The sequence below is a fragment of the Condylura cristata genome, unplaced genomic scaffold, assembly GCF_000260355.1.
Source record: "Condylura cristata isolate star-nosed mole 26May11 unplaced genomic scaffold, ConCri1.0 scaffold00023, whole genome shotgun sequence".
Taxonomy (NCBI): domain Eukaryota; kingdom Metazoa; phylum Chordata; class Mammalia; order Eulipotyphla; family Talpidae; genus Condylura; species Condylura cristata.
Window position 1 is genome coordinate 28,175,046 of NW_004567124.1, and position 15,414 is coordinate 28,190,459.

General features: G+C 37.6%; 1 long non-coding RNA gene across 1 annotated transcript in view; it reads left to right on the forward strand.

Annotated features, from left to right (window-relative positions):
• Positions 1-15,414, forward strand: part of LOC105853997 — a 49,265-nt gene that overhangs the window by 8,470 nt on the left and 25,381 nt on the right. The window contains exon 2 of the long non-coding RNA XR_001145727.1: positions 11,847-11,953. This is a non-coding gene — a long non-coding RNA (uncharacterized LOC105853997). The remainder of the gene's footprint in view (positions 1-11,846; positions 11,954-15,414) is intronic.

Below are 15,414 nucleotides of genomic sequence, written 5' to 3' on the forward strand. Positions count from 1 at the left end.
CTAGAAGAAAAGCTAACAGTTACTTTTGTTACCTGTTCTGTATGACATTTTGTATTATGGAAATGTTTTATTTTGGTTTTCAGAGCCTTCTTAGATATAGTATAAGGTTCTGGAAACTAGAAAACAAGCTGTTGAAATAGTGTGTAAAAGAGAAAAATAGGGTCTGTAGAAAGGAAAATAATACAAATATATGGAACACGGGAGACTCCTCAGGTATACTTTCAGAAGGCATGTTTTCTAGAAACTTACTAGGAAGGCATGGCAAAGCAAAAGGAAACATAGACAATGCTTGCTATAACATGAATAAATGCCATAGTGAGTGAAAAGTAACTGCAGTTTTCCTCTACTAACCCCAATCCTTACCCCATGAATATGTCCATTTTGGAATCCTATCATCTTTGTATCTCTAACATATATACTATCATGAGAGATTAGATAATTATTAGAGGTCAAAAAATTTAATTCCAGTGACTTCTGGCAAGTCCTCACCATGCCAGAATGAGTTTTTCGTTCTCTATAGAGATTTTTAAATCCTAAGAAAACACTGACTTTCCTTCATCCTGGAGAATGCCACCTCACTCTAAAACTTTATCAAGATCCCTAAAGCACTTCACACCCTCATTGTATTAGTGTGTTAGCCAATCTTTGTTTATTTTATGTTTCCTTCCTTTGTTGGATCACCATAGTCAGTCCTTCTTCTAAGCCCCATGACAAACAGTGCCAACTACTTTGAACAGTCTTGACCTGCTTATTATTCCTTGCAATTTTTTTTTTTAAGATTTATTTATTTGTGTATACAAAACTGGGGTACAGGCCAGAGGCTCAGCGGCAGGGAGAGGCTTCACCAGAGACAGTGGGGAGCAGAATAGGAAGATCTACGAAGTACACTGCTGAGGGGAGCAGCGGGCTGGCCAGGAGAGGTCTGCCACACCATGTGGTCACCTCCGGGGCAGGCGGAAATCGAACTCATGTGGAAGTGGCTTTAGTTTCTCAGTGATGCGCTTTAACCCGCTGCGCCACCAGGGAGGGCCATTCCTTGCATATTTTAAGTACACCTCTTGATATTGTTCATAACATTTTTTGGATTGATTTGAGAAATGCAGTTGCTTTTTACAATCCCAGTCTATGTCTAAGAAATGTAGTTATTCGCCATATGTCTACAGTACTAGTGTTAACTATGTAGTTGTTTAATATCTCTAGCTATCCATCATTTCCAAGTTTTTATAAAATTCAGATATTCATATTCCATTTGATTTTGTATAATAACTTGTACAATAAAATATCCTATCAAATGCTATTTTATATAATAATATAATTACTCCAAAAGTACGTTTTTCATTTATATTTTGAGTTATCTCTGTACTTCCTTTCTATGCAAATTTATAAATGAATAAAATGATATTATTTTATAAAGTTTTCATTCAAATTTGTAAGTTCTATTTATATATTTCCCCAGTTTCTTTTTTTACTTTGTCTATCTACAATAGGAAATTTCCTTAGAAGTCACTCAAAAATGTAACTCATCCAATGCCAAGTTATCACTTTATTTTTATTCTTTTTCATCACCTTCACTTCTGATTTTGATCTTTATAAAAACCAAAGGTACTTAATAAAGGGTAGAGAGAAACTTTAAAACACTATCATTACAATTCATTCAGGTTTAGAGTTTAGGTTCTGCTCAAGAAAGATCTCTCTTTGGACACAATAGAGAGAGCTCTATCAGAACAGTTAATTAACTAATTTTATATGTCAGGTTCAGTACTAGAGAGTACTGAGTTTGAGTTCAAGTAATGTATAATCTAGTGAATTTGTAAAGTTACCATTATGTGCTAAGTGCTGTAAATGTTGTGAAAAAAGTACCAGTACCGTGGGAGAAACTGATTTTGTTTCACTTAAAAGAGAGGAAATAATAGGTTAATTACCATAAAACATGATTTTGAACAGAAACACAAACATTGAAAATGGCTTTACCTATGTGTTCAAGGAGAGTGTGACTAGAAAAAATGTTGGTGGTTTTATTTATTTCTATGATTTCAGGATCCAAGGGGACAACTGGAGCTAAGTGATTCCTTTCTGTTTACTTTTATATAACTAGTGTAGAATGCTGAAGATGAAGTCCCATGCCAAAGAAACTCTCACCTGTTACCTATTTAAATCATTTCACTCATTTCACCAATATTTATGTTCATTTTCCCTGACAGAATGACCCAGTAGATGTTCCTGTAGATCACTTACTTGTTTTCTGGCAGTTTTTTATTGTACAGGCCCTCATGATATAGTCAATGGTCTCCAAAGTAGTACATAAATATGATTAAAATATAATCTTTTACATAATGCACTTTGACTTCTAGCTAAAGAACTGTCCTGCTTCTCATCTCATCTGTACCATTTAGTTTTCACAGGGTCTTCCATATCATTTGTTGAGTGCATGTAGAAACTTTATGCTGAACATATTTTTCCCTTTTTTTAATATCATCGTTTATTTTTACATCATTTTGTGCATTTTTTCATCTCAGTGGTAATGCCTCTGCGCTTCCCATCCCCAAATCACCCATGTGCCATCACCATAGTCCAGTGCATTTCCTTCCCACTGTTTTTGAGCCCATTGCCCACTTCACCCCCATAAAATGTCTCTGGTATATAGCTGTATACTGAACATATTTTCTTGCTGTGTTTTATTCTAGAAAGTGTACTTAGACCCTTGGTATGTTTTGAAATCAAAGTAAGGATAGAAGGATCTTTGTTAGGTTTCTTTTATCTTTCAAAAATATCTAGTGTTGGACCTCCAGCACTGTTAACAGACAGGCATTAGTATTGGCCTCCTCCAAATTTGAAGGAAGCACATGTGAAATTTTAAAAAATAATTTAAAGAAATTCAAAATTAATATCAAGCAAAAAATTCCCAAAATTTAATCAGATAAATCAGATATGTTCGAGCTGCAGGTGTGAATGGACTCTTCGTATATCACTACAGTGTAAAGACTAACAAGTACAAAGACAAAACTACTAAACTACCCTCTTTGTTCACTTTTAAATTAGAATCAGTTCTCCTTTAAAAAACTTTGATCTCTGGGACCTCCCTGATGGCACAAGGTGTTAAAGCACTGTATTATGAAGCTATCCAGAGCCACTGCAGTAGGAGTTTGCTCTCAGTCCAGGGAGGTGACCCACATGACGCAGCAGACCTCTCCTGTCCCACCCACTGTTCCCCTCAGCAGTGTACTTTGTCGATCTACCTGTTCTGATCCCCCTACTGTCTCTGGTGAATCTCCTCTCACCTGTTGCACCTCTGGCTTATGCCCCAATTCTTGTATACACAAATAAATAAAGCTTTAAAAAATAAATAAAAATTAAAACTTTGATCTCTATAGAAAGGTAGTACAGAGTAAAAGTGAAGACTCCAAATCCTTTTGCCTCAAAAGTGGCTACTATCTACTATTTAGAATATATAATTTCAGATCCCTTCTATATACTTTATTCAAATATAATAAGCACAAGTTCTATATATTACCCTACTTCTTTGTTAATATGCCATGCACATATTCAATATTAGTGTCCATTATTGTAAATGGCATTTTATAATGTTGGTATGCTATAATTCATTCATTTTTTCCTGTGAATGAACATCAGTCATTACTTCCAGGTTTTGGTTTTTTTTTTTTTTAGAAAACATGCTTCAGGGAACATTCCTATACACTTATCTTTGTGCTTGGAGGTGAATATTTTTCTCAGAAAGATTTATATAAGTAAAACTGCAAAGTCAGAGAGAATGAATATTTTAAAGAATGAAAAATTTTTCTTCCAAAAACAATTCCATTGTTTAATCAAATATTTTCTTACCTATAGCATATAAGCACACCCTTTTCTCTCTATCCTCTCCCAAAGTGGATATTCACAATCTTGAATTTTTGCCAGTGTAATGCTCCCCATATGGTATCCTATTGTTTTGTTTTGATTTTTCCTAAATCACTAGGTTTAATTTTCATTCATGCTACTTCTTTAGTGAATGCTCTGATCCATCTATTTCTTATTAATTTATATTTTGCCTTAATTTCCTTAACTGTTCCCTTAGCTAAGTATTGTTATGAAGTAACTGTGATGAAAATGCTCATTTATAGATCATGATTACCAGTGAGTTACTATCTTTTCTAAGAAAAATAGGTGAAACATAAGAAAACCATTTAAAAAGACTTCAAGATCATCTTTCCTGTAAGTGATCTCCTATTTTTTCATTTATTTAATTTTAAATATAGCTTTTCTCCTTTCATACAATATACATTGTATCAGACTAGCAGCACTACATATACATGAGAAAGAAATTCAACTACTTATGTTGAACTACTTATGTTGTGATACATTATACATTTATCCCTATTACTCCCCCAGATCAGCTTCCTCAGCATGAACATGTTAAATACAACCAGCATTATTTCTAAAAGTGTTATGAGACAGATACCTAGCTTTCTCTTCTCCAAGACCAGCAATACAAATGGGCAAATATTGCTGGGCTCTTTTCTACAGCAGTGTGGTGCATATTCTTCTTGGTAGAGGACAGGAAATTATAATAGCCAACATTTATTGAGTGCATACAGCCGGCCAGGCTCTGTTCATGTACTTGTCATATGCTAATATTAATCTAACCAAGAGACACATACTAGTGGTTTTAGCTCCACAGGAAAAAAAGATATGTTAGGGTAAAAAAGTTGCATGAATAAATCTCACCGCAAAAAAGTGGCAGGCTCTGACTCAAATTCAGATATGGGATCCCAGAGCATCTCACAGCCATGATGCTGTATGTCCGATATGAATGAATGTTTGACTGAAATGATAACAGAGGGAAAAGGGGACAATAATAATGATATGAACAAGCAGAGAAGAAAAAGATGTGAGCGACAAGGAAAGCAATAAGAAAAAGAATGTGAAGGGAAAAGAGGAAGGAGTGAGGAAAGAAAGAAATGGGGGAAATTATCCACCAACCTTTTCATGCCACAAATCCAATAGCTTGTGCATTTCATGACCAATGATTTGTACTGCACTTTGGGTTCAGTGTCCTAGGGATACCCCTTGGTCTAGTCACCCCATTACATTCACATCCATACACATGTTTTCCAACTTAAGAACTTTGTCTTAGTATCTCCTCTAGTTATACTTCTAAGATTCTTAACAACTGTGGTAGTTGTTAACTCTTACTAAGAAAGATGGGATTGAATTCACACTCATGATCTGATTTGCACCTTTAGGCATTATGCAACACTGTAGCCAGAGGTTTTTATTGCCCTTAAGGCAACTGTAGAAAAAATATTGTAAAATTTGAATATGATTTTCAAATTTACAGTAGTTCATTGCACTCAGTTTGAAGAACAGTAAACAAAAAAATAGGAAATTATGGGACAGTAGTTGTCAACATGAGTCATTGTTGCTTCTGCTCCCACCAGTTGTCACAACTGGGGCAACAGGAGGGGAAAACCACTGGTATCTAGTGAGTAGAGGTCAGATATGCTACTAAAGACAGTTCCTCATAGCAAAGAACTGTCTGACTCAAAATGTCAGCAGTATCGGGCCCTTCCTGGTGGTGCGGCAGGTTAAAGCACAGTACTACCAAGCTAAAGCCACGAGTTCAATTCCCACCCCGGAGGTGACCCACATGGTGCCAGACCTCTCCTGACCTGCCGGCTGCACCCCTCAGTGGTGTACTTCACTCAATCTGCATGTTCTTCTCCCCACTCTTGCTGGTGAATAGTCTCACTGCCTCTGCAACTCTAACCAGTACCCCAGTTCTGTATGCATAAATAAATAAATCTTTTAAAAAATATATCATCAGTAACAATGCTGAGAGCCCCTGTTCTGAAAGGCAGTGTGATCCAGATCAGATTAGAACTCCTCTTCGTGGCATGGGAATTTGCTCCCTAAGAAAATACAAGGACAATTGTAACTTTTCTTTCTAGCCAAATTCTGCTTTTTCCTTCCAATTCCTTCCTGCCTGTCCTAAGGCCAAGTCATTCATGAAAAAAAAAAGTGTCAAACAGAAGTAGTGTGATGATCCAAGCCAAAATATTTGGGTGTAATATCTTGCCAGGATTTTCAACCTCTGGTCAGGGAATATTTTGAAGAAGAATTTTGTGAATGATATTATTTGGGTTTTTAAAAATAAAATCATGGATTGAAATTAAACTGAGCTGGTGTTGGTATGATAATAGGAAAAAAGCAATGAATAACTTTGTCCTGCTGAAGTTGCCTAAGGAATATTTATGACCCAATAACTAGATGAAGGTATTTAGATAAAACATCATTTTCTTTTCTTTCTTTCTTTTTTTTTTTTTTTTAAAGATTTATTTATTCATACAGACTGGGGTACAGGCCAGAGATGCGGAGGGAGGGTGATATGATTCACCACAGACAGAGTGGGGAGCAGAACAGGCTGACTGACAAAGCACACTGCTGAGGGGAGCAGCAGTTGGGTCAAGTGAGGCCTGCCATGTGGTCACCTCCGGGGCAGATGGGGATCGAACTCATGCAGAAGTGGCTTAAGCTTCTTAGTGCTGTGCTTTAACCCCCTGCACTACCAGGGAGGGCCCAAAACATCATTTTCTTAAGAAAATATCTTATATATTTGAATATTGACTTTTTTTTTTTTTAAAGATTTATTTATTTATGCATACAGAACTGGGGTACATACAGGCCAGAGATGCGGAGGGTGAGAGGATTCACCAGAGACAGAGTGGGGAGCAGAACAGGCAGATCGACGAAGTACACTGCTGAGGGGAGCAGCGGGCGGGTCAGGAGAGGTCTGCCACGCCATGTGGGTCACCTCCGGGGCAGGCGGGGATTGAACTCAAGCGGAAGTGGCTTTAGTTTCTCAGTGCAGTGCTTTAACCCGCTGCGCCACCAGGGAAGGCCCTGAATATTGACTTTTTTAATGAGTCTAGGCAAATAGCTTGTGATATATTTTGTGTGTAAGAAAATCACAGTGTTTAATAATATATTTGAGATTTGCATACTATTTAAAATTTTCTATGCATACTATATTACCTCATGTAAATCTGATATACCAAGTAAAGACTAAGAAAAGATATTGTCCATACTTATTTAAGCTAGTAAGCATATCAGGATTTGAATGCATGCTCACTAACTTTAACCAAAGCTAGCATTATCTGCACTGTTTCATTCTACTTATCTCATTATTTCTATTCCTGCCTCATTCAAAGAATACAATACATTCTTGTTGACAATGAAAAAAAATTATAAGCCCCAAATAAAAACAATAATAAATGACATACGTGTACAAATATATTCATAGATTATGTTCATTATAACAAACTCCAAAATAAATGTTAAGTGCTGAGATTAAACAAACAAGTAAAAATAAAAGCACTGATGCTTCATTTCTGTACGTCAGTGAGCTATCATCTTGTGTATTCCTGGGATTCTCCTGACCTTTTGGAGACCATCAGAGTAGCAGGGTCAGTTTTTCTTTGTTGTTTTCTTTGTTGTTTGTATTAAACTAGGAGATCTGGTCAATCTGTTGCCACTGCAAAAATTATTTTAGGGATGTCTTTCTGTCAAATCAGTAATAGCCAATCCCAGCTCAGACCCACACTTAGCACCAAATGACACAATATGAATAGATGAGTACATCTCTCACCCATGAAATTTGCACATAAAGAACATGTTGGAAATGGATTTCTGCCTGTTTCTCATCATCAAGATCAAAATATAGTGTGACAAGGCAGATCCACAGCACAAGATTGATAACTTCCAGTACTTCATTACAAAAACCTTTATCTCAGAGCCCTAAGCAAATATAATTCCCCTTCACTACATCTTCCACAGTGATCATTCAGTAAAATAGATACTGGGGTTACTCAGTGAAAATGTACAGCTGTTATAATACAAGTAAGGAAGGGAAATTCTAAACCTACTATTTAGTTATTTTGTTTAATAATTTACTAAAATTTCTATAATTTTCTCATTTCATTTTTTAGCAGTGCCCTTGCTTTGACCCGTTGAGCAGATGGAACTCTGTGTCAGGCCTATGACTAAGGTGATGTGAACAAAATACCAAATTTCAAATGATGAAAGAGGATTCTCCCTTTTAGCTTTCCTGGGATTATAGAAATAATACCCATTCTGTCTTGTTTCTCCATGATTTACCACCTCATTTAGGTAAAATGATATTTCATTTTAACTCCCTGATGTCCTGACAGAAAATATCCCTTTGATCCCCACTTCAGGAAATCTCCCATCAGCAGAATATATCTTCTGTCTTCAAGTCTGCTCCAGTTAAATTGCTTCCCATCAAAGTATGTTTCCATTTGGCCTCCCTGAAGCCTTTATAATCCCTAAAATCTTTATCTTTTAGAAATTAAATGAAGACTAGAATATATTGGATATAACTATTTTCATTTCTGTTAATAGATAATTTAATGACTAAGTGCCCAATTTGATTTTTTTAAAGATTTATTTATTTATGCATACAGAACTGGGGTGCAGGCCAGAGGTGCAGGGGCAGAAGAGGTCTGCTGCGCCATGTGGATCATCTCCAGAGTGGGGATTGAACTCATGTGGAAGTGGCTTTAGCTTCTTGGTGCTGTGCTTTAACCCACTGCAACACCAGGGAGGCCCTACTTTGATTTTTTTTTTAAGATTTATTTTATTTGTGCATATAGAACTGGGATATACAGGCCAGAGGTGCAGGGGCGGCAAGAGGATTCACCAGAGACAGAGTGGGGAGCAGAACAGGCAGATTGACCAAGTACACTACTGAGGGGAGCAGAGGGCGAGACAGGAGAGGTCTGCCTCACCATGTGGGTCACCTCTGAGGCTGGGGATGAACTCATGCTGAAGCAGCTTTAACTTCTTAGTGCTGTGCTTTAACCCCACTGTGCCACCAGGGAGGGCCCCTAATTTGATTTTTTAGTGGGGAATTTAATGTGATGACTCTAAGGTGTCGAATGGCCTGAAGGGCAGGAATGCATTGTGTCTCAGGTTCAACCACTATCATAGATTTAATAATTATTTTGGCCTTTCTGCTCTACTTCTGTGTATGCTCCTTCTTCATATTTCAACTGTCCAGATCAAATTGGGGAATTTGATCACCAACTAGTTGCAGGTTTGTATATTCTCAGTTTCAGCCTCCAAAGGAGGCTGGTTTTGTTTTTTGTTTTTTTGTAAATTGAAATTCCTTGGAAAAAGTTCATAGTGGCTCACTTTGGGTGTGCCTGTGCCTGAACTGATCACCATTATCCATGGTCAGTGTTAGATTTTACAAATTTGGTGGTTAGTAGTATGTCCCATTATAATCACATTGATGATATAATCATATAATCACATTGATGAATTGAAGGGAAGGCCATTTACTAAGTGGGAGCATGGCTGAGAGATGATCCTTGTCTATCACATAAATAACTTAATCCAGGCCTCTCATGCAATAGATGATGAAAATGAGGCTCAGAGAAGTGTGTTGATGTGTCTAGTGAGAAAGACAAGATCCCGGGTATCTCAGGTATCAAACTCATGTTCTTTTCCTCAGTAGACATTTACCAAGCATTTTTTATGTGTCAGACCTCGTTTCAGGCATTCAGATTGTTTATAACATAGTCACAGAAGTCCTTGTCCTCACTATACCACTTCTTAGATCAAACATTTCTGATCTCCCTTTTAAATAGCTTCTTTTTCATCATTTTCCCTTATCTTCCTTATTGAAAACTGCAAAAAATATCCTATTCTCTCTCCCCTTTTTATTTCTTTCCCACATGCCAAGTGATTTTGAATTTAGCTTTTCTAAACCACAATAAGCATGATTGCTCTGTTAGACATCAGGTCATGAGGCTTTGAAAGGACAGGGAATGTTTTCACCATGTAGAAAGTACTCTGTAAGTGAAGAGGGATAAACACCTTTATTTAGTATTTATGATGCCCTGTTTACTACTTTGCCTCAAAGGAGGAACTGTATAAATAAAGATTGCAGATTTTGGGGGGAAATTTCTGGAAATCAAAGAGGTTTATAGTCAGACCTTATATTTTCCATTTTCTAGTTAAGGGACCTTCAGAATTTCACTTAACTTCTGTTCGCTTAGTTTCATGATTTATAAAATAAAACTAGGAACCATATCATCTCTATTGGAATTATCCATAACTTATACTTTCAGTTTTTTAAAAGGACTGGAGAAATCAATGAAATATAAAATCCATGCAAATATCAAAGTTCTATACTTTATGATTAAAAGTGTTTTAATTCTGCTTCTTGTGAAACTGAAGCACCCTGTATTTTTCTAATTGTACACAGATCCTTTCTATTCTAACTATATTCAGTACATCAACCAAATTACTTTTGTTTTTTTAAAGATTTATTTATTTATGCATACAGACTTGGTGTACAGGCCAGAGGTATAGGGGTGGTGAGAGGATTCACCAAAGACAGAGTGGGGAGCAGAATAGGCAGATCGAGTGAAATACACTGTTGAGGGGAGCAGCGTGTGATTCAGGAGAGGTCTGCTATGACATGTGGGTCAGCTCCAGGACCTGGGAATGAACTCACATTGAAGTGGCTGTGGCTAGTTTGCAGTTCTGTGCCTTGACCTACTGTGCCACCAAGGAGAGCCTACTTTTCTTCTTAATTACTAAACATATTAATAGAAATGTATAGAAAGATCTATACCAAGTTTCAAAAGTGTGTATATCATCATGGGATTGATGACCATAAGATGATTGTTCATTTATACTGTTTTTGGTTTTTGTTTGCTTAAAAAATCATCTCTACCTATTTTTATCACAATAATTTGAAAATAATGTTTTTGACCAAAATACAAAGATAGTTGGAAAAACTGTGAATAGAGGGATTGGCAACAACCTTAAGAGTTCAAAAGCTAGAAGATCAGCTTCATAATTATGATGTGTAGGACAATGGATGCTAAGTTTTTTGTGGGGGTGGGGAGGGATATTAGAGCCTCCCAGAGAGGGAAAGGGTTTTAAAAACCAGAAAATCCTGTGAGTATCTTGTGGAACAGTCTCAGAGGGAAATCCTAATCCCATGCATTAGTTTTCTCCAGCTGTTCTCCAAGTCTGAAACAAAGGTGTCTCAGGGCCATGATCTCTCAGAGGACTCTGGTGGTATCTGGGGTTGCCGCCAATTCTTGATGTTCTTTGGTTCAAAGATACATCACTCTAACTTCTGCCTCCATGGTCAAATGAGTCTTCCTGTGTGTTTCTTTGTCTTTGTATTTTTTTTTCTTTTTTTTTAAATAAAGGTATCAGTGATCAGATTTTGATGTCACCCTAGATGTATGTATGACCTCATCTTACATCTTAATTACATCTAAGTCCCAATTTCCAAATCAGGTCACATTCACAGTTACCAGGGGTGAGTACTTGAACGTATCCTTTAGAGAGATACAGTTCAATCCATCACACCCTGTTTCAGGAATACGGAGATGCCGCTGTGTTCAATGATAATAGTCATCAGTAACAATAACTTCTAATTTTCACTGGCTGCTTGCCCTGTAACAGGCACTTGTTGTGTTCTTTATGTGCATTATTTCACAAGATTCTCTTTTTGTACTATAAACACCTTTATTTTTCCCTCCAGAGAGTTTAAGCAACTTGGCTGGTATCTCATACAGTTGGTGTTGTAGACTGTGATTCCAAGAACACCCAGCACAACATTTTCAGTACCCTATGAATTTCCAAAACCTTATGTGTCCCCATAAGAAACAGAAGCTTTTTATTTTCCATCTGAACTTGGAAAGGTTCCTTTGGTGGTCCCTGTGAATAGGGCACAGGGGAAAGTCAAATTTTCAAAACTGTTGTCATGAAACATGTAACAACTTCTCATTGTCTCTTTCTTTCAGGATGCCTGACCTGAAACCCAGCCTTGAGGTCAATTCCTGACCTGCTGCAAACAACTGGGAAGTTCAGGCAAATCTGACTGCAGACAAGGCCACTTCCAGAGGCTCAGGTAATAATATCAAACTGGGAATCTTTGCATTCTTCAACTTTGCCTTCTCGGTGGTGTCTTCATCTTCTGGCTTCTCATGGGATTTCCCTGGTAACTTCAGGTTCTCTATATTGCTGGACCAATTACAGAAAAAGACAGTTTCCCTGTCTAACGAAGAGAGATTATTTGGATGGAAAAAAGAATAGATGGAAGTTTGGGGGAAAAGTATGGAGCTTCCATGCTCTCTTGAAGCATGCTGTTATCCCCAAATCTCTACACCCTGCAAACTCTCAAAAAAATTTCTTTGAAAACAGGATGGTCTTGTCTCCTAGGGTTAGCATTATAACAGATTGCTGCTGTGCTTTAAAAAAAAAAAAAAGTAGTTAATAAAATAGCCTGAAACATCTCATGCTGATTTTGCACGAATAAATGCCAAATATAAAGAAAAAGGAATGGAAAGGAAAGACATTTCATTTTTGCTCACTGGGTGAATATAACATGCTTACTTGATTCATTTTTTAAAAGACCTGTTTTAATTTCTTTATAATCCTGGCATGTAGAAAAGTATGTATTTTTGTTTGTTAGCAGAACATTTTCATATTGAATTCTATAAAAGAAAACACGATCTTGGAACCAGCAACTCTACACTGTCCTGTAGTTTCCCTGACTGCCAGAGGTGACCATGCCGTGGTGGACCCTAGAAAGGACAGCATGTGAACTGTGCCAGTTCCCAAAAACAGCATCCACTGTCTGTAGTTGGATACTGGATGGACATTCCTGGAAGCAAACACTCAGGAGTGCTACTTTTAGCAATAATAGCTAAAGATATGATGCACCAGTCTGGACACTGTGCTGTATCTTTTCTGAGTTTCTTGAATGAGCTACTGTTTGGGGTGCTTACTGAACTAATAGCTGAATGATAGTCTTCATGTTACATAGCTAGCTGTCAGGGTTTGCTCACTTTAAACTTGGCCATAGAGCAGATGTTCTAGAGTGGTATCTTGGCAATGGCTATCAAAAATCTTGAAAACACACAATATTTACCTCAGTAGTTACACCTTTAAAGAATTTATCCTAAGGAGAACCTCCCTGGTGGTGCAACAGTTTAAAGCACAGCATTAAGAAGCTATCCACAGCCGCTGCAGCATGAATTTGATCCCCAGCCGGGGTGGAGGGGGGGTGACCTCTCCTGATCTGCCCATTGCATCCCTCAGTAGTGTATTTCAGTGGATCTGCCTGTTCTTCTCCCTACTTTTTCTCTGATGAATCCTCTCACCCTCTGTATCCCATTTCTTATATGAATAATAAATAATTTTTTTAAAAAAAGAATTTATACTAAGGAAATAAATGTGTAGTATAATGAGTAGCACATAGAAAATATGTGATAAATATTAACAGTTGTTTTGCAGATAGTAAATAAATGGTATCATGTCTGTATACTATAGAACTAGACAGCCACTAAGAAGTATGCCAATGGTTTTCAAATTTTTAGATGCACCAGAATTGCCCAAGGATCTTGCTAAAAATGAAATGTCCCAGGGCCCATCCAAGTAGTCCAAGAAAAACTTGTCAAGTCTATAGAAGAGAAAAGTTGGGCTTCCTATTAACTCACTTATATTATAGCAAGGATATTACATTTGCTTAAAAAATTACTATTTATGTCAAAGACTTGGTGATTGTTATTTATTTTTTAAAAGATTTATTTATTTATTTGTGCAGACAGACTGGGGTACAGACCAGAGGTGCAGGGTCAGTTAGAGGATTCACCAGAGACAGAGTGGGAAGCAGAACAGGCAGATCGAGGGAGTACACTGCTAAAAGGAGCAGCGAGCGGGTCAGGAGAGGTCTGCAGTGCCATGTGGTCACCTCCGGGGCAGGCAGGGATCGAACTCATGTGGAAGTGGCCTTCAATTTTTTTTTTTTAAGATTTATTTATTTATTCATACAGAACTGGGGTACAGGCCAGAGATGCGGAGGGTGAGAGGATTCACCAGGGACAGAGTGGGGAGCAGAACAGGCAGATCAACGAAGTACGCTGCTGAGGGAGCAGCGGGTGGGTCAGGAGAGGTCTGCCGCGCCATGTAGTCACCTCCGGGGCAGGCGGGGATCGAACTCATGCAGAAGTGGCTTTAGCTTCGCAGTGCTGTGCTTTAACCCGATGTGCCACCAGGGAGGGCCTGGCCTTCAATTCTTAGTGCTGCACTTTAACAAAAATACTTAACTATCAATTCTGAAGACTGATCCAGCACCAAGATAAGTAGCTGTAATTATCTGTAATTCTTTTTTCTCAAAAAATATGCCCACTAAAAAATATGACCAACACACTGTTAAATTAATTAAACCAAGAGGCCATTACACTGAAATGGCTCTAATGCCTTAGTTGCTGATACCTGAGCCTGAAATACCTCACTATTAAGATATGGAAACCAAAAGCATATCAACTCACTTATACTCACTTATACAACCAACTTGACTTTTCCCAATAAGGCAAAAGCTTGAGCTTTATCTATGCCATTTCTCTGTAAATGGCTTTCCCCTACCTCCAGTGGATGGGGCACTCCTAAACATCTCTGTTTTGAATAGAATTTTACTTGAATAATTAAAAATTAATATGCCTCAGTTTGTTACAAAATACATCTACATAAAAGGTGAGGGATCATTACAGCCCAGTGACATATGCTATTTTTCCCTGCCTCCTCTTACATGCAGTTGTCTTGGATTACAAGTCCCAGTGTGCTATGAAACAGACTTCCTGAATAAGGGTCAAATGGAAAGGAGAGAGGTGGTTATATCAATAGAGGGGCACAAATGTGAAGAATGTCGTGGAAAAGAAATATAGAGGAGAAAATTGTTTAGATAGTTGGAAGGGGTGGGTTGGTAAAAGTCCTGTGAGTTGGTTGTTCCTGTTCCTTAACAGAAAATGTGGCAGCCATTATCTTGATGTGGTATGTTTTAAATTTTGAGTGCCTAGTTCCATCCCAGCTCTCTGGGACCTGCCTGAACCCTTTCTTGTGCTTCCCTGCCAGAAGGGGCCTTCGGCAAGCTTTCAAGTCTCAGAGTCCCCAGTTTAGGTCAACTGTTTGGCAGATCATATGCCCACAATGGGGATGGAGTTTCATCAGGAAAGTTTTATTTGAAATCCCTTTTCTCTCTCTCAGTGCACACCAATTCTATTAAAAATCTATCACATGGAGATTATGCTGCTTTTTGCTTCTGTGCACAGATGTCAAATTCCTTTTAGAGGGTACATCCCTTAACAATTTGGGAACCCTGATAACCCTTAGTCATTCTCTAATAAATTTGTCTTTTAACAACTGGATTTTTTTTTTTTCTTCCAGATGAACCATTGTTTCAAAGGCTAGTACAGCAGGTTGTATTCACATTGGAATTCCAAAAATATTATTTTTTCCTGGGAGTTCTTAGCTATTTATCTTATTTTTTTTTTTTTAAAGATTTATTTATTTATTCATACAGAACTGGGG